This window comes from Mesoplodon bidens, assembly GCF_964165515.1.
Source record: "Mesoplodon bidens genome assembly, chromosome: 2".
Lineage (NCBI taxonomy): Eukaryota > Metazoa > Chordata > Mammalia > Artiodactyla > Ziphiidae > Mesoplodon > Mesoplodon bidens.
Genome location: NC_138177.1, coordinates 152,504,426 through 152,531,484, shown reverse-complemented (window position 1 = coordinate 152,531,484; position 27,059 = coordinate 152,504,426).

Here is a 27,059-nt window from a genome sequence, read left to right as displayed (position 1 = left end):
ATGCAGCTTAAGATCAGAAAAACAACCTGATCCAAAAATGGGCAGAAGACCTAAAGAGACATTTCTCCAAAGAAGACATACAGTTGGCCAACAAACACATGAAAGGATGCTCAACATCACCAGTCATTTGAGAAATGCAAATCAAAACTACGATGAGGTATCACCTCACACCAGTCAGAATGGCCATCATCAAAAAATCTATGAACAATAAATGCTGGAGAGGGTGTGGAGAAAAGAGAACCCTCTTGCTCTGTTGGTGGGAATGTAAATTGATACAGCCACTATGGAGAACAGTATGGAGGTTCCTCAAAAAACTAAAAATAGAACTATCATATGACCCAGCAATCCCACTACTGGGCATATACCTTGAGAAAACCATAATTCAGAAAGAGTCATGTACCACAATGTTCATTGCAGCACTATTTACAATAGCCAGGACATGGAAGCAACCTAACTGTCCATCGACAGATGAATGGATAAAGAAGATGTGGCACATATATACAATGGAATATTGCTCAGCCATAAAAAGAAACAAAGTTGAGTTATTTGTAGTGAGGTGGATGGACCTAGAGTCTGTCATACAGAGTGAAGTAAGTCAGAAAGAGAAAAACAAATACCGTATGCTAACACATATATATGGAATTAAAAAAAAAAGGTTCTGATGAACCTAGGGGCAGTACAGGAATAAAGATGCAGATGTAGATATTGGACTTGAGAACATGGGGGTGGGGGAAAGGGTAAGGTGGGACGAAGTGAGAGAGTAACACTGACATATATACACTAGCAAATGTAAAATAGATAGCTAGTGGGAAGCAACTGCATAGCACAGGGAGATCAGCTCAGTGCTTTGTGTCCACCTAGAGGGGTGGGATAAGGAGGGTGGGAGGGAGACGCAAGAGGGAGGAGATATGGGGATATATGTATATGTATAGCTGATTCACTTTGTTATACAGCAGAAACTAACACAACATTGTAAAGCAATTATTCTCCAATAAAGATGTTAAATTAAAAAAATAAATAAATATAATAAAATGTTATCTCATTGTAATATTAAAAAAAAGAAAGTAGACACACTGTATTGCTCAGAGTTCTCTACAGAAACAGAACCAATAGTATCTATATATCTCTAACTGATATTTATTTATATTTTTATATATTTATATATAGAGAGAGACAGAGAGAGAGAGAAATTTTAAGGAATAGGGTCATGCAGTTATGGAGACTGGCAAGTGGCGAGTCCCAAATCGGCAGGTTAGGCCAACAGGCTGGAGGCCCAAGGACAAATTAGTGATTCTGTTTTGAGAATCTGGAGACCAAATTCCCTCTTCCTTGTGGGGGAGTCTTTTTCTCTGAAGGCCTTCAACTGATTGGATGTGGCCCATCCACATAATGGAGGGTCATCTGCTTCACTCAGAATCTACTGATTTAAATGTTCATCTTATCTAAAAAAAACAAAAACAGAACAAACAAAAAACCATTTCTGGCCACATGCAGCCTGGTAATTGCCCAGACACCTGGTTACTGTGGCCTAGCCAAGTTGGCACATAAAATTAACCATTGCATGGAGCAAACAATATCACTTCAAAAATATCAAGCCCATCTCACTTACCATTTTGAAATGAGCTGGATGAGACGACCACATTTTCTCTTAAGTTATATTAGAAAATACAATCAGAACACCCCACAGCATTCAAGGTTGTTGAAACTCTGGCTTTAATCCCAATTTTCCTCACTGACTTGGCTGAGTAAACGTTAGTGGGCACATATATAAGAACTCGATGGTGTATGTATCAGCAAATTTCCTGAGTATGTTACATGGATTTACCTATATTGAAAGCTCTCTGGGACTTCCCCGGTGGTACAGTGGTTCAGAATCCGCCTGCCAATGCAGGGGACACGGGTCGAACACTGGTCCGGGAAAATCCCACATGCCACAGAGCAACTAAGCCCGTGTGCCACAACTACTGATGCCCGCACACCTAGAGCCCAGGCTCAGCAATAAGCCATGGCAACGAGAAGCCGGCGCACTGCAAGGAAGAGTAGCTCCCACTGGCTGCAACTTGAGAAAACCCGTGTACAGCAATGAAGACCCAACGCAGCCAAAAATTTTATTTTATAAAAATAAAAATAACGGGCTTCCCTGGTGGCGCAGTGATTGAGGGTCCGCCTGCTAATGCAGGGGACATGGGTTCGTGCCCCGGTCCAGGAGGATCCCACATGCCGCAGAGCGGCTGGGCCCGTGAGCCATGGCCGCTGAGCCTGCGCGTCCTGAGCCTGTGCTACGCAACGGGAGAGGCCACAACAGTGAGAGGCCCGCGTACCGCAAAAAATAATAATAATAATAATAATAAAATAAAATAAAAATAAAAAAATTTTTAAAAGCTCTCTGCATGTGCCCTTCTGTGGGATTAGTCACATTTCTCTGACTTACTCTTCCAGCCATTCTCATCTCTCCTCGTGGGCTCAGAAATCCCTGTGTCTGTCAAGGCTCAGCTTAGATATCTTTACTTCCTCCCCATAACCTCTACTCTCTTTCTCCCATCTCTCCAAGTCCTGCCCTCACCCCAAGTCTGGTGGGGTACTCCTCTTTGGTGTTTCCGTTGTCCCCCTTCCAGTCTCCCCCCCCACATACACCCTTCCATCCTAGCACCTGCCACGCTGCATTTTAATTTCCTGTTTATGCATCTGTTTTACCCCCAATAGACTGTGAGTTCCTTGATGGCAGGGTTGATATCTTATCTGTTATTGTATTCCCAGTGCCTCGGCAGTATCTATTAGAAGAATTAATAATTAAATTCTGCATTCATTATAAAGTTTTTCAGAGAATCTTGCCCAGCTTCTCCAGTCCGATATAGCTGAAGGCAATTTCACCTTGCACTTTAAAGGATCAGGATCACTTCCTTTAAAGAGGGTCCGGGCATCTTAAAGGCATAGCTACTACGGATGCTATTTCCAAACATTGTGAATGTTTGGAAAGCAGCATAAGGACTGGGCAGTCTTCTGAGGGAAGAGCCTGCTGTGCTCTTTTGATTAAAGTGAAGATTGATGTCCCCAAGGCAGCCCTTAATGAGGCCTTCAATGCTCTCATAAAATTTCCACCTAAAATAAACACTTCGGGAGTGTTTGGCCCAGCTCCTAATCCCCCATCCCTTTTGTCTTGGAACTGCCTCTGATCCCCCAGGGCAGGCTGCTGGCAGCTATGTTTGTACCATGTGACAGTATAAGATTGGACCAGGGGCGAGCACCTGTCCCTGGGGCAATCCGATTCTCTCTGACCAGCTCAGAGAAACCAGCAAATTAGTCTCAGCCTGTGGCTGAAAGTCAGAGCCATATTCTCTCCCGTGAATGGAAGAAATAGAAAAAGTTCATCTCCGGTGATAAAGACTAAAATGGAGATGAGGGGTAGAGTGAAAGAAGCCCGGACTTTTCAGCGCCTGGTTTCAGTTCTCCCTCAGGTGGCTGTGTGCCCACTCAGGAGGTCCTTCAGACCCTCCTATATTTTAAAAATAAAGTCCCCCTTTCCCAGTTATGCTTACTCAACTGGATTTCTATTGCTCACAACCAAAATAGCGCTATTGAATTTTCCAGCCCAGGAAGAGCAAGAGCAGAAAGGTGTCCTAACTTACCTGGGCAAAGAAGCTGGTTACACAGCCATCCTCACGCTTTCTCCCATAAGAAATGTACCAGGGAAGGGAGAAGAGGAAATGAATGGAGGAGCACCCTAGATATCCTAGCTTCACTTCATGAACCTGACGTATGTCCCTGTAACTCCATCATGCGTCCATTTTTCCCACCTGTGAGACAAAGACAATGTTTGCTGAACTTTCCCCACGTCAGCGATATGAGGCTTAAGTAATAAATGTTTGCTATGCGTGTTGAATTTATCAGATTAAAAAAAATGACAAATGAGACTCAGTCTGACTTGGAAATTTACCATTCAGGGAAATATATTTTCCAGTGACATCTTCCTTGAGTGCTTGGAATGCTCAGCTACATATTTTACCTAAATATGAACTAAGAATCTGGGCCTATCTGTGTCACCCCTTGACCTACAATTTCCCCACTTGTGAAATCAAGATTTGACACTTGCAGTAACCTCTGAATCACCCACAATCGTATCAGAGAGGGGAAAAAGTGAATTAGTACAATGTACATATTTTCCAGAGCTTTTGTTTCAGACAGAACCATTGACATCACCTCTAGTAAATACTAGTTCCAGTCTCCCTTCTTCTTCCAGGGAAAGCAGGAAGGGAATAAAAGCCTCTGCTTTAAGAGCATAGAGCCATTTGGGATATGAGGAGTCCACAAGCAAGATATGCCAACAAGAATTCATAGAGTAATTGCCGTCCCGGAGTTTCATCACCTAGGGGTCTAAGAATTAACTAGGAGAAAAACTGAAAAGACTTGCAATGAGAAAGACAATCAGAAGAAGCATAGTTACCATGAAGCTGATGCAACTTAAACTTCATACAGATGGCCAACAAACACATGAAAAAATGCTCAATATCACTAATTATTAGAGAAATGCAAATCAAAACTACAATAAGGTATCACCTCACACTGGTCAGAATGGCCATCATCAAAAAGTCTGCAAACAATAAATGCTGGAGAGGGTGTGGAGAAAAGGGAACCATCCTATACTGTTGGTGGGAATGTAAATTGGTACACCCAGTATGGAGAACGGTATGGAGGTGCCTTAAAAAACTAAAAATAGAGCTATCATATGACCCAGCAATCCCACTTCTGGGCATATATCTGGAGAAAACCAGAATTTGAAAGGATGCATGCACCCCCGATGTTCATTGCAGCACTGTTTACAATAACCAGGACATGGAAGCAAGCTGAATGTCCACCGACAGACAAATGGATAAAGAAGATGTGGTACTTATATACAATAGAATATCACTCAGCCATAAAAAGGAACGAAATAGGGCTATTTGCAGAGACGTGGATTGACCTAGAGATTGTCATATAGAGTGAAGTAAGTCAGAAAGAGAAAAACAAATATTGTATAATATTGCTTATATGTGGAATCTAGAAAAATGTTACATATGAACTTATTTGCAAAGCAGAAATAGAGTCACAGATGTAGATAACAAACTTATGGATACCAAGGCGGGAAGGAGGAGTGGGATGAATTGGGAGATTGGGACTAACATATATTCACTACTATGTATAAAATAGATAACTAATGAGAACCTACTGTAGAGCACAGGGAACTCTACTCAGTGTTCTTTGGTGACCTAAATGGGAAGGAAATCCATAAAAGGGTGGATATATGTATACTTATAACTGATTCACTTTGCTGCACAGCAGAAACTAACACAACTTTGTAAAGCAACTATACTCCAATAAAAGTTTAAAAAAAACTTCAGGGCCCCTCATGTGGGTGAATCCCCATGAGAGTTGGGAGGTGTTGGAAGTGGTGGAAGGTTCCAGAAGGGGAGGGGAAGCCAGGTGATAATCAGAAACAATTTAAAGGTATTTCTGGTCAATTACCTAAAGAACTCTTAGAAAAAAGTGACCTAGAGTTCCTGGGCCCAGCAATTTGTTGATTTTTTTTTCCTTCTAAGGAAATACTTAGTATTTTTTAAAGTACTTTTAGTACTTAATTTTGTATTTGTAAGTCCTTTTTCTTAAAGAGGGCACCCTAAATGGTATAAATGCAGGCCCCACAAATTCTGTATGTGCATTGATGATTAGGACTCTCCATAAACAAATTGTAAAGTCCTTCTTCCACCCCTCCTGCCTGCTCCCTTCCCATCTATTATCGTGATTTCTAACTGTCCAGACCTTGCCAAGGTCAAGCTCCCCCGGGTCTCTACAGTCACACCCCACAGTTCTTCCCATTTCCCCTCATCAAAACCAACCTGTCCTTTCTAGTTCTACTAGGACCGTGCTGGCCCACTCCCATGTTTCCAAGGTTATAATTAGTTTTCTAATAGACTAGAGTTCTTTCTAACAAGGTGATACAGCCTGAAAAATGGGTTGAAATAATGAGTTATACTGAAGATACAGAGTTTTAACCCAAATGAACACACTTCAGTCGAATTAAATTTTTTTTAATTTGTGTTTATTTCATATTACATAAGTGGCAATTTAATTGAGAAATTTTAGTAAATACAGAGCAGTCCAAAGAAGATTATAAAAAAGTCACCCTGTAAGAAAAAAAAAAAACACACACTAATCTCATTACCCCTTGCTAATCCCCATTAACATGTTCTTTTGGACAGTTTTTTTTTTTTCTAAGCATATATAGATGTATAATATATGATTTCTGCAAAAATGGAATCAGAGTGTAATAATATTTTGAAACCTAATTTTTGGGGTTAACAATCTACTGTGAACACTTTTTCCTCTCGTTAAATATTTGTTTACAGAATCATTGTAAATGGCTCCTCAACGCTCCATTACATCAAGGATCAGCTAAGTTTTGTGATAATCTAGATGAAATGGACAAATTCCTGCTAAAAATACACAAACTGCCAAAACTGTCTCAAGAAGAAACAGAAGATCTGAATAAACCTATAACAAGTAAAGACATTAAATTGGTAATGAAAATTTTTTTAAAAAGACAACTTCCCACAAAGAAAAGCACAGGCCTAGTTGACATTACTGGTTAAATCCACCAAATGTTTAAAGAGAAATTAATCCCAATCCTCCTCAAACTATTCCAAAAAAAGTGAAGAGGAGGGAACACTTCTTAACTCATTCTGTGAAGCCAGCATTACCCAAATACCAAAGCCAGATAAAGACATTACAAAAAGAGAAAATTACAGACCAGTATAACTTATATGACTATAGATGCAAAATCCTCAACAAACATTAGCATCCATCTCAACAGCATATTAGAAGTATTATTCACCATGACTAAGTAGGATTTATCCCAGGAATACAAGGGTGGTTCAGTGTAAGAAAATCAATGTGATACATCACCTTAATAGAACAAAAGGGGAGAGCACACAATCATTGACACAGAAAAGGCACTTGACAAAATCAACACCCTTTCATAATGATAAAAATTCTCAGGACACTAGAGACAGAGGGAAAATTCCACAACATGATGAAAGTCAGTTATGAAAAATCACAGCCAAAATCATACTCAATGGTGAAATACTGAAAGCTTTCCACCCAAGGTCAGGAACAAGACAAGGATGTCCACTTTCACTGCTGCTGTTCAACATTGTACTAGAAATTAGACAAGGCAAAGAAATGAAAGATATTCAAATTGGAAAGGTAGAGGTAAAACTATCTCTATTAATAGATGACATGATCCTATGTATAGAAAAATCTCAAAGAATTCACAAGAAAATTTCTAGACCTAATGAATAAATTCAGCAAAGTTGAAGAGTACAACATCAACACACAAAAGTTGGTTGTGTTTCTATATACCAACAATGAACAGTCAAATAGGAAACTGAGAAAGCAATTCCATTTACAATAGCATCTAAAGAATTAAATTAAATTTTACCTAAAAGCATCTTAGGAATAAATAACAAGGAGTTGAAATACTTGCATGCTGGAAACTATAGAAAATTGCTGAAAGAAAGTACAGAAGACCTAACTAATTGAAAGACATCCCATATTTATGGTTAGGAAGACTTAATATTGTTAAGATGCCAATAATATCCAAAGCTATCTGCAGGTTCAACCCTATTCCTATCAAAATTCCAGCAGCCTTTTTCACAGAAATGGAAAAACCAATGCTCAAATTCACATGGAATTGCAAAGGGCTCCAAATTGCCAACACAATCTTGTAAGGAAGAATAAAGTTGAAAGACTCACAGTTCCTGACTTCAAAACTTACTATAAAACTACAGTAGTTAAAACAGTATGGTACTAGCATAAGGACACACATAAATATATACCAATGGAATCGAATAGAGAGCCCAGAAATAAAATCTCATGTATACTGTCAATAGATTTTTGACAAGGGTGCTAAGACCAGTCAATGGGGAAAGGACAATCTTTTCAACAAATAGTACTAGGAAAATTGGATACCCACATACAAAAGAATGAAGATGGACACTTACCTTACACCTTGTAAAAAATTAACTAAAATAGATCAAAGACTTAAATGTAAAAGCTAAAACAATAAAACTGTTAGAAGAAAACATTGGAGAAAATCTTCATGACATTGAATTTGGCAAAGATTTTATGGATTAAAGCCAAAAGCACAAGCAACAAAAGTAAAAATAGATAAATTGGACTTTATCAAATTAAGAATTTTTGTGCATCAAAGGATACTAAAAAGAAAGCAAAAAGATAACCTGTAGAATGAGAGAAAATATTTGCAAATCATATATCTAATAAGACATTAATAGCCAGAATATATAAAGAACTCCTAAAACTAACAACAAAAACAAACAAACAACCCAATTCAAAAATGAGCAAAGGATTTGAATAGGCATTTCACCTCAGAAGATATACAAATGGTCAATGAGCATATGAACTAATGCTTAACATCATTAGTCATTAGTTAATTGCAAATGAAAACCACAATGATATACTACTTCACACTTACTAGGATGGCTATAACAAAAAATAAAAGTAAGAAAGAAAAGAAAAGAAGGAAGGAAGGAAGGAGGGACAGGGAAAGAAGGAAAGGGAGAAAGAAAGAAAGAAAGAGAGAGAGAGAGGGAGGGAGGGAGGGAGGAAGGAGGGAAGGAGAAAGGAAAGAAGAAAGGAAGGAAAGCATTGGTGAGAATGTGGAGAAATTTGAACCCTCATGCATTGCTAGTGGGAATGTAAAGTAGAGTAACCACCATGGAAAACAATCCAGCAGTTCAAAAGGTTAAATGTAGAGATACCACAGACCTGGCAATTCTACTCCTAGGTATATATCCAAAAGAATTGAAACAGAGACTTAACCAGTTATTCATACACCAATGTTTATAGCAACATTATTCACAATAGCCAAAAGGTGGAAACAACCCATGTCCATCTACAGATTAATGGATAAACAAAACGTGGTATATATTGATACATACCTTGAAAACATCCTGCTTAGTGACATAAGCCAGATGAATAAGGACAAATATTGTATGATTCTGCTTATATGAAATGCCTAGAATAGGCAACTTCATAGAGACAGAAAATGTAATAGAGGTTATCAGGGGCTGATGGAAAGGAGAAGGGGGAGTCATTGTCTAATGAGTACAAAGTTTTTGTTGGGGATGAAGAAAAAGTTTGGGTATAGTTAGTGGTGATGGTTACACACAACAATGAAAATGCATGCCACTGAATTAAACATTTACAAAAGGTTAAAGTAATAAATATTACAATATATATATTCTACCAAAATAAAAAATTTTTTTAATTGTAACTTTCATTCTTCACAAAACACCATTAAGAGAATGAAAAGGTAAACTGCAGAGTGGGAGAAGATATTTACAGAGCATAGAACTGATAAAGAGCTCACATCTATAGTGTCTAAAGAACTCTTACAGGGCTTCCCTGGTGGCGCAGTGGTTGAGAGTCCACCTGCCGATGCAGGAGACACGGGTTCGTGCCCCGGTCTGGGAAGATCCCACATGCCGCGGAGCGGCTGGTCCCGTGAGCCATGGCCGCTGAGCCTGCGCGTCCGGAGCCTGTGCTCCGCAACGGGAGAGGCCACAACAGTGAGAGGCCCGCGTACCACAAAAACAAAACAAAACAAACAAGAACTCTTACAAACCAATAAGGAAAAAGACAGACAGCATAATAAAAAGATGGGCAAGAGACTAGAATAGGCACTTCACAAGAACATAACCAAATGGCCCCTAATAAACATTTGAAAAGATATTCAACTGCTTTAGTCATCTGAGAAATGCAAATTAAAATCTCAAGGAGATTATTCTACACACTCAACAGTGTAGCTAAAATTAAAAGGACTATTACCAAGTATTGGCAGAGATGTGGAAAAACTGAAACCCTCATATACTTGCTGGGGAGAGTGTAAATTGGCATAATCACTTTAGAAAACTATTTAGCAGTATCTAGTAAAGTTGGACCATATGCATATGCTAGGACCCAATAATTCCATTCCTAGGTATATACAATAGAAACATGTACATATGTGCCTATAGCATTAATATTCATAGCCCCAAACTGGAAAAAAAATGTCTAGTGATAGAATGAAAAAAATAAACTGGTAAAGTCCTACAGCCGTGAAAATGAGCAAATGATACACAACAGCATAGATGAGTCTCACAGACATAATGCTGAACAAAAGAAGCTAGACACCCAAAAAAATACAGATTGCACGATTCCACTTATTTGAATTTTAAAACCAAGCAAAGCATCATCAAAAAGAACACAAAAAATAAATGTTGGTCAGGATGTGGAGAAAAGGGAGCCCTTGCACACTGCTGGTGGGAATGTAAATTGGTGCAGCCACTGTGGAAAACAGTATGGAGGTTTCTCAAAAAACTGAATATAGAATGACCATATGACCCAGCAATTCCACTCCTGGGTATATATCCGAAAAAACCAAAAACACTAATTCGAAAAGATACATGCACCGCAATGTTCATAGCAGCATTATTTATAAGGTATGGAAGCAACCTAAGTGTCCATCAACAGATGAATGGTTAAAGAAGAAGAATGGATATATATATATACATATACACAACGACATACTATTCAGCCAAAAAAAGAATGAAATTTTGCCACTTGCAGCAACATGGATGGACTTGGAGGGCATTATGCTAAGTGAAATAAGTCAGAGAAGGGCAAATACTGTCTGATATCACTTATATGTGGAACCTAAAAAAATACAACAAACTAGTGAATATAACAAAAAAGAAGCAAACTCAGATACAAAGAACAAACTAGTGGTTACCAGTGGTGGGGGTGTGGGGAAGAGGCAATATAAGGATAGGGAAGTGGGAGGTACAAACTATTGGGTGTAAGATAGGCTCAAGGCTGTATTGTACATGGGGAATAGAGCCAATATTTTGTAATAACTGTAAATGGAGTATAACCTTTAAAAATTGTATTAAAAAATTTTTTTAAACAAGCAAATCTACCTCTGGTGTTAGAATAAGCGGAATAGTAGTTACCTTTGAGCTGAGGGATTAGGGTCTGCCAGGAGACTGGGGGCTGGGGTGTTCATTATGTTCTGTTTCTTCCCTGCATGATAGCCACGCAGGAGCATTCCCTTTGGGATGAGTCACTGACCTGTTCCCTTAGGACTTGTGCATGCATGTAGTATGTTACGCTTCAGTGCAAAAGCCTGAAAAACAAAAGTAGATGTATTTGACTACAATAACATCTTCATCCTAAGTCCATCCCAGCGGCGTGGTCCTGGTGTCCACTGACCTGCTTTCTCAGGTCTAGAGAAACCCGTTGACCAGCTCCTCAAAACCCACACAGATCCAAATACACGCTGTGGTCTTTGGCTCGTAGCCCCAAGTCTACCATTGTCCAGTGTGCCCCAGCGCCTACATGCAGTGGCAGATAAGGGGTTTGATATTTGAGCCTGCCATGTCTTTCCTTTCCTTGGCCCCAGCCCTCCAAATGTATGGCCTCTTGCCTCTCCACACCTGCCTCCTCCAGTCCTAAAATCACACATGATTTTCTCCCAAACCATCTGAACTTTTTGGCCCATGTGCCTGAAAAAGCTTCCCACCTCATTCATAAAGAGAGATTATTGCAGATCCCACACCCCATCTCCTAAGCAGATTCATCCTGTATTTGAATCCCACCTTGGTGACTTACTAGCTGGGGTAGTGGCCTTGAGTGAATCACTTAACCTTTCAGAGGTTGAGGATTAAAAATAATACCTGATTTTCAGGTTTGCTCCAAGGATAAGGGATAGTATGTGTAAATACCAAGCACAGAGATTTGCACTTTGCTCTATAATTTCATTTTTGCTAAAAATCAATGGCAGAAACAAAAACAAAAACACCCCCTTCCTAAAACTCCTTACTGGCAAGGTGGGGAAGCCATGCCAGAGCTGAGAGACACAAAAAAGAGGCAGGAAGGAAACACAGGCACCATCTGACCAGTCTTCCCAACAAAGTAGGGCCCCTCTGCCAGTTCGCTTCAGGGACCACCTGCTTCTATCCTTCCCAGCACAAGAAACTCACCCCTTCACACTGCAGCCGCTCAGCTTTATTAATATTGGGCTGGCCAAAACGTTCGTTCGTTAAAACTGAACGAACGTTTTGGCCAGCCCAATATTTATCAGTTCATCCAACAAATTTATTTTTCAGCAAATAGTGTTTTTATTTCCGCAAAGGTTTCCTTTTTTAAAAAACATATTTATTGGAGTATAATTGCTGTATTTTATGTTATTTCATTCAATGTATCTTCGAATTCACTTAATTCTCATTTTAACATGTCAAATTCTTTTTTTTTAGCATCTTTATTGGAGTATAATTGCTTTACAATGTTGTGTTAGTTTCTGCTGTATAACAAAGTGAATCAGCTATACATATACATATATCCCCATATCGCCTCCCTCTTGCGTCTCCCTCCCACCCTCCCTATCCCACCCCTCTAGGTGGTCACAAAGCACCAAGCTGATCTCCCTGTGCTATGCGGCTGCTTCCCACTAGCTATTTTACATTTGGTAGTGTATATATGTCAATGTTACTCTCTCACTTCGTTCCAGCTTACCCTTCCCCGTCCCCATGTCCTCAAGTCCATTCTCTACGTCTGTCTTTATTCCTGTACTGCCCCTACGTTCATCAGAACCTTTTTTTTTAATTCCATATATATGTGTTAGCATACAGTATTTGTTTTTCTCTTTGTGACTTACTTCACTCTGTGTGACAGACTCTAGGTCCATCCACCTCACTACAAATAACTCAATTTCGTTTCTTTTTATGGCTGAGTAATATTCCATTGTATATATGTGCTACATCTTCTTTATCCATTCATCTGTCGATGGACACTTTTGAATACGTGACATACACCAGACCCTGCACCCGGTGTTGAAGATGCAGTGATGAGTAAGACAGGGACCAACCCTGCGCTCTAGGCACTTGGGCCCCAGGTAGGTCAAGAGCTCTTACTTTTAGGCAGTTCTTTATGTAACAGTGTGTTAACAAGCAGGACTTGTGTCCAAAGCAACTGAATTTTTGTTTCCACTGTCTCTTCAGGTTCTGGCCACTCTTGGTGGCCACTCTTGGATAATACAAGGTCCCGTTCCCCATCAGTCACTAGGGCTCTGTAGTTATCAACTCTCCCACATCCACTCAGCCTTACAGCTCCTCACTCACCCCTCTGACCAGTTGTAGTGGAAAGCCCCAGCTTCTTTCCTCTTTCTCCCTCCCCCACTTTCTAACTGCTAATACTTACTTCTCCCCGCCAGGGTCTGAGGCAGGTGGGAAGGGAGGCCGGTAGGAAGAAAGAGGAAGGTTCTTATTTGGAGAGCACTGTGCATACTGCCTCTGGGCTGTCTGGGGCTGGCAGGTGTTTAAAGTCGACCCTTTCTTCCGTGGGTGTTTCTGTGATTCCTCTGGGGATGGAGGGACCCTCACCTGACATTCCGTTCGTCCAGCATCCCTGGCGTGTTTGTTCCTTCAGCGGAACTTACCCTGACTCCACCCGCTGCTGCTTGTGCGCGGGGTCCAAAGCCGATCTCTGCAAAACACTCAGACTTCCTTCACTGTGATGGCAGGGAGTGCGGGCCTCACCTCCTGCGTCCGCCTCTCGTCACTCATCCATCTCAGCTGAGCAGCCCAGTCCTTCCCTTCCCTAGATTTCCCACTGCCCCTCCCTGAAATGCAGGGGCATAAACAAAGTTTCTGAATTCCCCTTCTCTCTTGATTTAAGAAAAATGAAGAATTGTCCCCAAGAGCAGCATATTAAGGTGAGTGTGTGGCGAGGGTAATCCACCACAGCTGTGTCAATAGGAGGTTCAGTGATTGTAGAGAATTTAAAAATCAGAATAAAACCAATCAAATGCTGGCCTAATTTTTTATTACCAACAAGCTCTGACAATGCCAGCAATATCTGTGATCAACACTTCTCTCTGCTGGGGCTGACCATTCCTGATACACCTCTCGATACACTGTTACCCCTGCCTCTTCCCTTGGTGTTGGGGGACAACTTGGAGCACACGTACAGCTCTCTCTAAAAACCCTCTCCACCGACGGTTACGCAGGCCGGCCTTTGAGAGTCATCAAACCAGTTTTATTATATCGCCTTTGAAAACGAACATCTTGGACTGGCCCCTCACTATGAAATGTATCTTGGTGCGTCACTTTAAACTTCCAGTTTAATAGGCCGTTGCCCTCACATCAAGCTGGGATACACCCTCCTGTAACTCCTCCCCACCTCCTGGAGATGATAATGCCTCTGGGGGCAAGAACATTCTGAGGATTCAATGAGTTAAGAGGCAAAGCACCTGGCTCAGGGTGTGGCACACAGCAGGAACGCCCACTCCCCTGCCCCCTGCCTCTAGGGACTTGGTGGAATGATGGAGAAGGGTACCTTTCTCACCTGTGCTTGGGTCTCCCTCAAACAGTCTCACCTGTCCACCGATCTGCCTGCCCCACCCATGGAAGGCCTTTGCATTCTTTCCCACCTATATAAACATCACCTATTCTTTTGTTTTTAATTTTTTGAATTAAAAAAAACCAGGAGGGGCTTCCCTCGTGGCGCAGTGGTTGAGAGTCCGCCTGCCGATGCAGGAGACACGGGTTCGTGCCCCGGTCCAGGAAGATCCCATGTGCCGCAGAGCGACTGGGCCCGTGAGCCATGGCCGCTGAGCCTGCGCGTCCGGAGCCTGTGCTCCACAACGGGAGAGGCCACAACAGTGAGAGGCCCGCGTACCGCAAAAACAAAAAACAAAAACAAGAGTGTTTTTGTCGAACACTTGGAAAATACTGACAAATGTAAAGAAATAAAATTAAAGCACATATCTCACACAGAGAGCTAAACACCGTCAATAACATTTTAGGGTATGACGTTCTTTATATTTTTGTGCATTTATCTACATAGAGATTATATAGATATAGATTATGTGCACACACACACACCTCTCCTTAGAATCAAATTGTGCATCGAATCTTATATTCCGGTTCTTTTCATGTAATCTCTTTGCTCCTTCTTACAGCCTCCCTCTACTGCTTCAATACTGGTTGCCCTGCCCTCCCCCGCAACTTCCATAGTACTTTGAAGTATCCCAAACTCTTAGCAGTTAGTCACATTTCCTGCAATGACATTGAACATTTAATGCTTCCTCTTTTTCAGGTCAGTTTTCCTCCAAAATCTGCATCTTTTATTACAAAATTGATGCACGCTCATAAAAACGTCAAACATTACAGACACGTGTAAAGCTAAAAGTAGAAACTTCTCGGCCCACCTTCTGCCACTTCTGTGCCCTGGAATTACTCAGTTTCAGTGCATCCTTTTGCATTTCCTATGTATATACAAATATATATGGGAATATATGCAAGCATATACATATATGTTTTTCACACAAAAATGGAACCTTTCTATGTATACTCTTCTCAAACTTGCTTTTTTTACGAATACAGCTTGCACATATTCTATATCAATACATATTGATCTACTTTATTATTTTTAACGACTACATAATATTCCATTATATAGATACACCATCATTTTTAAAGTTGCTCCCTCTTGATGGGTCTTTAGGGAGTCCGGCTCACTGGCCACCACTGACAATGTTTCTGTGAAGATCCTCATAGGTAATTATAAAAGTATGTGGTACAGTGCTTCTGTGGGATGAATTTCTAGCAGTGTGATTGCTGGGCCATATAGGATGCATGTCTTTAGGAATGCTGGATGCTGCCAATTGCCCTCTAAAATGCTTGGGCCACTTTATACTTCTGCCAGCACTATACGAGGGGCCCATTGCCCCACATACTCATCAATATTGGATGAAATCACTTTAAGTTTAGTTACTCTAATTGGTGGTTTTTGTCTAATTTTTGTTGTTGTGAAATTCAGTGCAGGGACAGAGACTGCCAGTTCTTCTCCTGAATCCAATCCCCTTAATCCAATCTTCCATCCCAGTACAATTTCTAGCTGGGCATTTGTTCACCCAACTAAAGGGATATCCCTTGGAGTCTCTTGAAGCCAGGTGCGTGGCTGAGATCTGGCCATACATGTGGCCAGACGTAGGCATAAGAGAAGTGTATGATTTCCAAACTACGCTCTTAAAGGAAAGGGGTATTCCCTCCCCTTCCCCTTTTGTTAGATTGCTGGACGCAGGATACTGTGCCAGCTGACTATGGATGCAATGGCAGAAAACGGAGCAGCCATCTTGGACCATAAGATGGAATCTGAATCTTGAGGATGCAGAGAAACAAGATACCTGATACCTCACACCCCCGACACTCCAGAATCACTGTATACTGGCTCTGGTCCATCCACCTATATTTTTACATGAAAAAGGAAAAAAATCTTCCTTCTTTAAGCCACTGTATTTTGAGGTCTCTTTATTACAGCCCCCAAACTTGACTAAAAGAAGTAGGAATTGGGAAGACTTTTAAAAATGCACTTACACTGACTTTTTCCCCAGAAGTCCCGTCAGCCTCTTTTCCCAACTGGGTTTAAGTTCCTTGTGAGCAGGACCTTATCTCACTGGATATTTAATGATTGATTACAAGTGTTCTGCCAGTTTTCTGGTCACTCACAGTAAGGGGAACCTACCCTTACACACTTGCATTACTCCTAGAGATGACCTATTGCCCAGATACTGTGCAACACTGCATCAGGACCAAAGGAGAAATAGAAAACTGTATCTAAAATATGTGGCACAGCAATCACTGTGCTTTATGCAGTTTAAAAATTCTCATAGAATTTGTGTGATTTCTCAGAGTTATATATTTTTTAAGTTTTTTAAGTTATATATTTTTTAATTTTAAGAGATTCAATAGACAGTGAGCACCAATATGATAAAACTCTTAACTGCCTTGTGGACATGCATATGGCTCCTAATCAAAGCAGTCTGGAGTGCTGGGGACATGGACAACAATAACAACCACATATGTTGATGTGCTAAGTCATCCCTGAGATGATTCTTCTAAACTGCACTCAATTCTCAGCTGCCAGACAGACAAACCAGCTGTGACAGAAGGATCCATGGAATCTGGGAAAAGTACCTTGGAATCTTCTTTTATTTTTTTTAATTCTATTGTAGTTGATTTGCAATGTTGTGTTAATTTCTGTACAGCAACGTGACTCAGTTATAGATATATAATATATGTTCTTTTTTATTTTTAAAAATTTTTTATTGAAGTATAGTTGATTTACAGTGTTGTATTAATTACTGCTATACAGCAAAGTGATTCAGTTATACATACATACATTCTTTTTTTAAATATTCTTTTCCATTATGGTTTATCATAGGATATTGAATATAGTTCCCTGTGCTATACACACAGCACAAGTAGGACCTTGTTTTTTATCTGGAATCTTCTGACGCCCAAATAATTCTAAGTCACAGCGCATGATGGTAAATGCCAGGAAGGGTTTAAACTGGAATAAGGGTTCAGGGTGAGTTGGGGAAAAAAAAAAGTGTTCTACTAAAGCCTAGGAAATTAGGGCTAAGTGAGAGCAGTTACAAAGCTGGTGCAAATTGTTGGGAGGTTGATTTCACCTCATTCCCATATTTTCAGATAATCTGTGGGCTGCCCTTGTAATGTGGTGAGTTTGATGGAAGTTTTAAGGAGGAACTGGATGATCATTTTCTAGGAGACCAACAGGGAGCTCACTGCACTTATGAATGATCAGACCATATGACTTCCACAGCCCCTGTAATTATAAAATTTCACCTCCCTATGCCTTACCCCAGGGACCCTTACATTTTTATTGAAGTATAGTTGATTTACAATGTTGTGTTAGTTTCTGGTGTACAGCAAAGTGATTCAGATATATATATGTATGTGTGTGTGTGTGTAGATATATATATGTATGTATATATATGTATGCGTGTGTGTATGTATTCTTTTTCAGATTTTCCTCTATCATAGGTTATTACAAGATAGTGAATATAGTTCCCTGTGCTATACATTAGGACCTTGCTGTTTATTTTATGTATAGTAGTTTTATCTGTTAATCCCAAACTCCTAATTTATCCCACTCCCCTTTGATAACCATAAGTTTGTTTTCTATGTCTGTGAGGTTTCTGTTTTGTAAATATGTTCATTTGTATCATTTTTTTAGATTCCACATAAGTTATATCATATGGTATTTGTCTTTCTCCATCTGATATACTTCACTTAGTATGATAATCTCTACGTCCATTCCATACATGTTGCTACAAATGATATTATATCAATCTTTTTTATGCCTAAGTAATATTCCACTGTATATATATACCACATCTTCTTTATCCTTTCATCTGTCAATGGACATTTAGGTTGCTTCCATATCTCAGCTACTGTAAACAGTGTTGCTATGAACATAAGGGTGCACGCATCTTTTTGAATTAGAGTTTTCTCTGGATATATGCCCAAGAGAGGTATTGCTGGATCACATGGTAGCTCTATTCTATTTTTAGTTTTTTGAGGAACCTCCGTACTGTTTTCCATAGTGGCTGCACCAGTTTATATTCCCACCAGCAGCGTAGGAGTGTTCAGGGACCCTTACTTTTGATTAAAGCCTTATGAAGGTCATAAGAAAGGCCTTTGTATGTCATTTGTATCCTTCTCTAAAATGTCTCTAAACCTCCCAGGGCCTCCATGAGCTATCACCCATCATCCACAGGTGCTTTGCTATAAGACATAAAGTCTTTTAAAGTTCATGTGTATTTAGAATGATGGATGATTAAAAATATCAGTGATGCCTCTTACATCTCTCTTCCCTAAGCAACTTAGAAACTTGTCCCCTAAATTTATCAAGGTAAATACTTTGCCAGAATCTTCACCCCCAAAAGACAGAGTTGTACAATACATTGTGTTGCTTTGAGCTAATAACAGCTTTAACTGGGGTCACTACATTCCCCACACAATCTAACATAAAGGCAGATTCAGGAAGAAATCCATGATGTGACAGAGACCATGTGTGGCAGGTGTGATCTTTGTAGAATGAGTACCTCTCTTCAAGATTTAACTGTGGTTAAGTTTTTCGCTTGGAACCTCCCTTACCCCACCTCCATGCCCCAGAAGGAGCAAACATAACTACACTTTAACTTAGACTTTGAATGCACTGAAATACCAGTAAATGTAAAAAGTAAGCACTCTTAAGATGGACCCCTGCTCTCAAAGTACAAAATACACTCCTAGTGACTGACAGTCGAAAACAGAAGTGAACAAATAGCTTCATCAATATGAGGTCTGATTGCCCAAATCCATCAGCTTTTCTCCACTACCTGGAGGCTGCATGGTCAGCCTCCTCCCACCTTGTTCAGTAACGCCTATCACTGAATCATTAAATTCCACCCATCCATGTGTCACTTGAGGAAAAGAACCAGAGAGTCTAGGTGATTTTCCAGAGTTGCACAGCCCTTGAGTGGTGGAATGAAGCAGGGAGTCGACATCTGCATGCCCGTCCACAGCCTCTCTCATGTCACCAAATAAGTACATTTTCTCTGTTGCCTCCACAGTTTCTTAGTAAAGGAAACTAAAGTCTCCTTCTGCCTCTGTGCTCCCTGAAATTCTAACACGCTTTGGTGAAATGATCTGCAGCAAAGTCTTTAGGTCCTATTATGGCAGTTTGAATATCACATGCTTCAGTTCTTACTGATTTTACCTTACATGCCTGCATAAAATAAAGAATGCATGCTAATTAGAAGAAAATCTGGCAAAGAACTGACCATAGATATATTAAGGTTACATAACATCACATCAAACGTGTGGAAGTAAATATATAGATGTTAGGGAGAAACTCTCAGAAATCATGTCACCCAGTGGTGAGCTGGTCAATATCTTAACAACAGACGGCAGGGTGGGGGTGGGGAGGGGAGCAAAGGAGGTCCGGCTTGTAGCAGTTGCTGATTTCTGTGGTGTAAATGCTGCCACCATTGCTGATTTCAAGCTACTGTGACATCACTGAAAGCAGAAATGGGGAAAGATGTGGATAACTGGGTCCACGAGTAAGTATGAAGCAGCTCCAGTACACACCACACACCATAATGAGATTTATGCTACCTTATTATTTACTTATTCTTTCTTTCTTTTTTTATCACGTGCCTACTATAAGCCAGACATTGTGCTAGATACAGGAGATTAATAGGAAGGAAAAGGAAACTTGGTCCTCATCCTCTTGGAGCTCACAGTCTAGTGGTAAGATAGACATTCAATCATAAAAGTATGAAAAAATGTAAAATTTTAACTGTGATAAATGTTAAGGAGGGGCAGTATATGGAGCCAAGAAGTCATGGAGCTGGAGGATGGATGGGGTCAGCTTACCTGAGGGAGTGATCACTGAGTAGAAGCATCATCATGCAGAGTGGGGAGAGACCTGGTCAAGCCAGAGGTCAGAGCATGAGCAAAGGTCCTGTGGTGAGAGGGCAGTTGCCTATCACATGATAACATCAAGACATGATTGCCTTTGTTCTTTTCTTTGCCACATCTCCTTACCTGTAAAGGTTTCAAAAATCAGTCAGAAGCATCCTGGGTTGCTGCAAAGATAATTGGGATTTTTGTATCAGGAATGCCAAGATAAATATTTAATGTTCTATTTTTCAATTTCTTAAAATAGGCTTCTGTGTTGAACCCCATGTCAGAAACGATAGTTTTGAAAGCCAAAGTTTTGAACTTGCAAGAACTAGGTTTTATTGGGAGAGAACAGGAACATCTCTTGAGACTCCAAAGGGAAATGATGTCAAATTTAAGCCTTATCTGCCAAATGGACAGAGGATAGAAGAGATCAACCACACTCTTCCTTGGGCGCACTGGATGGGGATGTTGGATGAAGAATGATCCTCCAGGAAGAAAACTGGTGGGTCCCGGGCAAGGGGAACAGCGAGGACAGAAGGAGATAAGAGCACACCTCTCTCCAGCACCAGGAGGCTGTGTGGAAGCCAAGGCAGCGCTCATAGACTATCATCCAGGGAGCTCCAGGGGTCTCCCCAGCTGAGGGGCCACATAAGCAGTGCCATCACTGCTCTCTGAAGAGGACCTTTCATTGACAGTTCCTGCAGGTCACTCATGATGAACCAGAAAAGTGACACTCTCCCAGACCCCGAAGTTGTGTTGAGTGTCCTTGGAGCTGCCCCATGCTCAGCAGTCCAGGACACACATCACCTCCCAAACACACGGTGGTGTTCCTGGCTCCCAGAGGGGCTGGGACACGTGTAGAAGGCAGAACCCTTAGCTGCACTGGAGGGGAGAGGGAAGTGGTAAAACCAGCCCCTGTGCACTCAGTTGAGAAACATGAAGGTGGACGGTGTGGCTGGAGAAGTGTGCAGGTGGAGGGATGGAGAGATGGAGGCCACACCAGAGGGCCTTGTAGACCCCACTAAGGCACATGTCTTTTGATAAAGCAGCAGCCCCCTGGAGGGTTTTAAGCACGGGAGAGCCAGGAGTTGTGGTGTGAAAAGAAGCTGGAGGCGGAGTGCTTTCTGCGGGGGCTGTATGAAAAGCCAGGTGGTCAGCACATCCCTGCCCTCACGCTCTCCCTCAAGTGCTCTGCCCAGCATTGCCAGCATCCCTGCTGAGTATCATGAGTCCCAGGCTGATCCCGGAGTCATAATTCTCTTCCCATATTAATACACATTATCGGGGACAGTGTGAGGAAATGGGCTTTGTCTACATGGTGGCGAAAATTAAAATTGTAAAAATTTATAAAAGTAAATTTTCCATATTTTTGAAGTTTATAGACATGTATCCCAAAGAAACAACCTAAATGTCCAACAGTAGGGAATTACATAAATAAAGTATGGTACACGGTACCTCTGTATATGGAATATTGTGCCACAGTTAGAATGAGGTTGTACCATTTATTGGCATGAAAAGATCCCCAAAAGAGAGTGTGAGGTGTAAATAGCAGGTTACAAAATTATACATGTAGTGTGACTCGTGGGTGTGGATGTGTGCACACGTGTGTGTGTCTAGAGCAAAAAAATATGGAGGATTATTTAAAGCTGAAGATGGTGACTTTCTTTAGAGGGGAAATTGGGAGGAACTTTCTCTTTTTATGGGGGGCATTTCTGGAATATTTGAATCATAATGTATTATTGCATTTGAAGACATGCAAAACAGTAAAAAAAATTAAGGCAAGTTGGATCAAAGGGAAGCTCTGACAAATGGTCAAGAGGCTCCCAAGGAGGGTGACCACACCTGGGTTTACTCTGACCCTGGACAAGGCTTTCCATATCTCTGGCCCTCAGTCTCCTTATCTGTAAAAGACTGGAGGCAAGTATAAGTTTCCTGGGAAAATCTCAGACCTGCATTCAAATCCCAATTCTTCCATTTACTAGAGGAGTGACTTCGGGCAAGTGACCCTGTTTGAACCTCAGTTTTCCCATATGTGAAATGGGACCACCTCACCCCCTCAAGGGTGGTCATGAAGACCAACACAGCAGCCTTGCCCCATCTTGGAGCAAGGTGGGTGTTTATGCAAACTTAGTTCCCTCATCCCTGGTATCTTTAGAGTTTCTCTCCCTCTGAAGTTCAATGACTCCATACCTCTGAGTGGTCTTGCCTGAAAGCATGACCTCAGGCAAACCATCCCCCTGCTGCGAGAAAGCTTTAACTTATCACCGTGTGCTCAAGCTACAAAAATTCTTTATGCTACTTTGTGTCCAGCTTCAGGAATTCAAATGAGATATTAATTTCACCATCCCTCCCTTAAAATAATTTGCAGTCTAATACAGGATTTGAGAACTCATTTCACCAACTTAAAAGACTATTTCTTTATAGCCATTCTTATCTCACAAAAATGTGATCCTTTTCTGTCATATGAGAGGTCTTGTCAAAAAGGAACATTAATTATATCAAGCACTAAACACAGATTTTGAAACTCTGAATTTTAAGCAACTAATTGAAAATAATTATATTTCAAAGAATTCTTACATTTCACCGAAGCTAATCAAGCCTAGTTAACTTTATTCATTCATTCATTTAATCAATGAGTATTTTAATTTTGAGTACCTACTGTGTGTCTTGGTGTTAGAGATCATTATTTTTAAAACATACAGAGATTTTAAATATCTCAACCTTCGTAAACCTTTTCTTCTAGCAGGGATGAGAGCTGAGAGACATGGATAATAAACAAGTAATGTTGTAAAGGAAAACAAAGCATCAGGAGATGAGAGTTCTGATTTTAAATACCAGAGTCAGGTAAAGACTCATTGAGACCAAAAACCTGTAAACCTTGCTCTACATGGGCAAGTCATATGGGAATAGCAAGTGCAAAGACCCTGAAGTGGGAGTGAGCCTGGCTCCTTGAAGAAATAGTCAAGAAGCAAGCCAATGCAGATGGAGCAGAGACACGAAGACGAGAGCTGGAGAGATGAGTCGGAGAGGCAAGTTCCAAGATGGAGTATCATCTACCAGGTCAAAAAACGGCAGGGATGCCAGAGGCAGCACAGAGGTCCTTTCAAGGAGCTGCCCTACCAGGAAAGATAGATGGCAGCTGGCATCCAGTGCCTTCTCCCAGAGAGAGATATTCATCAGCACCAAAGGAAGGAAAAGCAACCCACATCTGCCACTATCCCAGAGGGTCGTTGGAGCAGCACTTGTGCTCAGACATAGGGAATGGTCAGAGAAAAGATATATCCCTTGATGTTGGAGGCATCTATCAAGGATGAGAGTGTGCTCTAGAGGCATCCTAGCCTTCTGAGAACATCTCTGAGGACCTCTACGTAGAAATATATCCAAGGACCTACGTTGTCACTGTGGATTCAAATGACTTAATCAAAAAGACTCATGTCATAGCAGCTGATTCATGACAAAGTGTGGACTTGGTCCTCCCCATACGATGTTGACCATCATGGCCATTACATCACCTTTTTGTTGAGTAGCAAGAATAAAGCCACAAGCTACCATATGATACTCTTACAAAAAAAAAAAAAAAACACAGAGTGGGGACAGGACAAGCAGTAGATGCATTGGGGGCATAACTGAGACCAGCCTGCATAGGGCTACACAGGTCACTGCAAGGACATCTGCTCTCACTCTGCAAGACAGAGGAGCCCTGGAGGGTTTTGAACAAAGGAACAATGAGATCTGAATGAGGTTTTAACTAGGTCACCCTGGCTTCTGTGCTAGAGAGCAAGAGTGGAAACAGGGAGACCAGGCAAGAAGCCCGTGCAAGAATACCCCCGGGAAACAGTGGAGGTGAGGTCAGAGTGGGAGCTGGGGCAGTGGTGAGAAGCGGTCACATCTGGGTGTTTTTGTTTTTTGTTTTTTTTTGCGGTACGCGGGCCTCTCACTGTTGTGGCCTCTCTGGTTTTGCGGAGCGCAGGCTCCGGACGCGCAGGCTCAGCGGCCATGGCTCACGGGCCCAGCCGTTCCGCGGCATGTGGGATCTTCCCGGACCGGGGCATGAACCCGTGTCCCTTGCGTCAACAGGCGGACTCTCAACCACTGCGCCACCAGGGGAGCCCTCTGGGTGTATTTTGAAGGTACAGGCAACAGGATTTACTGAAGGAGTGGATGTGGCGTATAAGCGAAAGTGAAGGGACAAGGGTGACTCCAAAGATTTTGGCCTGAACAATCCAAAGGATGGAATAAGCATTTACTGAGATAAGAAAGAGCAGGTTTTAGGGGGAAGACCAAGAGTTCATTTGGGACATTTCACATTTGAGATGTTTAATGGACATCCAAATGGAAACATTTGTAGGAAGTTGGACCTACTATGTTGGAGTCCAGGGAAGAGTTCTGAGTGAGGGATAAGTCTTGGGAGCTGGGAGTGTGTAGATGGGAGTGCATTTTAAATTCCATTGATGAGACCACCAAGCAAGTGAGTGAAGAAAGGAGAAAAGTTCCAAGCTCTGAGCCCTGGAACACTGCAGCATTTAGAGGTTGGGAGATGCAGGGGTACCAGTGAGGGACACTGAGAATGGGAGGCTAGTAGCATGTAAGGAGACTGTGGTGTCCTGGAAGGCAAGTGTCTCAGAAGGAAGAGATGAACAGTGACAAATCCTGCTAAAGGAGTTCAACCCTACATCTGTCTGGCTCTGGAGTCCCCGCTCCCAAGCTCTCCCAACCTGTTAGTTGGAAATCACATGCGAAACTACAGTGTTGATACTCAGCAGAACTTACTGGTAGGATGAGCACCATGTGGACAGAGCTGGGCATGATTATGAAGGCTAAGTGGAAAGAATAAAAGGATACTGTCTGTTTAGAAACCTTGGACCTTCCTGAAGAAATTTACAATCCATAAATAAAAGTGTTCAGGGTGGTAATTGCACATAACACCACACTGAATTTTCTTAAAGCAAGGCACATTTATATATAGAAATATAAAATGTAGAGAGTGAGTGTAGGTAAATTCAAAGAGACTAGCCCAGGGAGCTTTTGAGAGGAACATTCACTACTCCCTGAACTTTGTTTAATATCCAGGTTATTGATCTTATAATCCTACCAAGAACTTAGCATATTTTAAAACATTAAAACCATTAGCATGACTCAGTCACACATGATTTATACAAAATACATATCACAGCTGATGGATTTAACAACTTAGGTTTCCACAAACATGAAAAAACTGATTACTAACTTATTTAATTATTCTTCTGAGTGTTTAGGATCATAGCTCTCTCACCAGATTTTCTTAGATAACTTAAGCACCCCCAAAATATCACAATGTTTAAGATCTGATTATTACTGTTATATTAAATACCATTTAAAAATACTAATACCACAAATTTAAATTTAAATAAATTTCCCTTTTTCTGGGGTTACCTCGTAATATTGTAGTAATTTTATCAGATATGATAGCTATACCTGCTTTGTCCCATATAGTAGCCAGTAGCCTATATGACTATTTAAGTTTAAATTAACTTAAAATTTAGTTCCTGTTCACCATATTTCAAATTCTCAATAGCTACATGTAGCTGGTGGCTACTGTATGGACAGCATAGACATAGAATATTATTGCACTATTGCAGATGGTTCTTTTGGATAAAGCTGTTCTATACCTTCTTTGGGTCATAGTCATCTTATTTGACTCTAAAGAAGAAACAGATTCTGGGGCTTCCCTGGTGGTGCAATGGTTGAGAGTCCGCTTGCCGATGCAGGGGACACGGGTTCGTGCCCCGGTCCGGGAAGATCCCACGTGCTGCAGAGTGGCTGGGCCCGTGAGCCATGGCCGCTGGGCCTGCGCATCCGGAGCCCGTGCTCCACAATGCGAGAGGCCACAGCAGTGGGAGGCCTGCGTACCGAAAAAAAAAAAAAAAAAAAAAAGTGAAAAATTCAAACCGTAAGAAGGAAGAGATTATTTGCAACAATATAGGTGACAAAATGGCTTGCATCCAGAACATCTACAAATTAATAAGAAAAAACTAGAATTGAAAAATGGGCCCTGGGACTTCCATGGTGGCGCAGTGGTTAAGAATCCGCCTGCCAAGGCAGGGGACATGTGTTCGAGCCCTGATCGGGGAAGATCTCACATGCTGCGAAGCAACTAAGCCCACAAGCCACAACTACTGAGCCCATGCCCTCCAGAGCCTGCGTGCCACAACTGCTGAGGCCTGCGTGCCTAGAGTACATGCTCTGCAGCAAGAGAAGCCACCGCAATAAGAAGCCCGCACACTGCAACGAAGAGTAGCCCCTGCTCGCCGCAACTAGAGAAAGCCCGCCCACAGCAACAAAGACCCAACGCAGCCAAAAATAAAGTAAATAAATAAATGTATTAAAAAAAAGAAAGACGGGCCCCCCAAAATTGAACATGTACATCACAAAAGGGGAAAAAATGAGCAATAGCATGTGAAACAGTGCTGAACATCATTGATAATTAGGAAAATGCAAATTAAAATTACAATGAGACTACATGCCCTATGACCCAATAATTCTACTCTGCCTAGATATACCCAACAGAAAATATGTACGGGTGCACCAGTGTTCTTGGCTGCTTTACCTGTAATGACCCCAAACTGGAAACTACCTAAATGTCCACCAAAAATAGAATGGATAAATGCATTTGTTGTATATTCAAACAATGCAGTATTACACAGTATTGAAAAATGAAAAAATTACAGCTACATA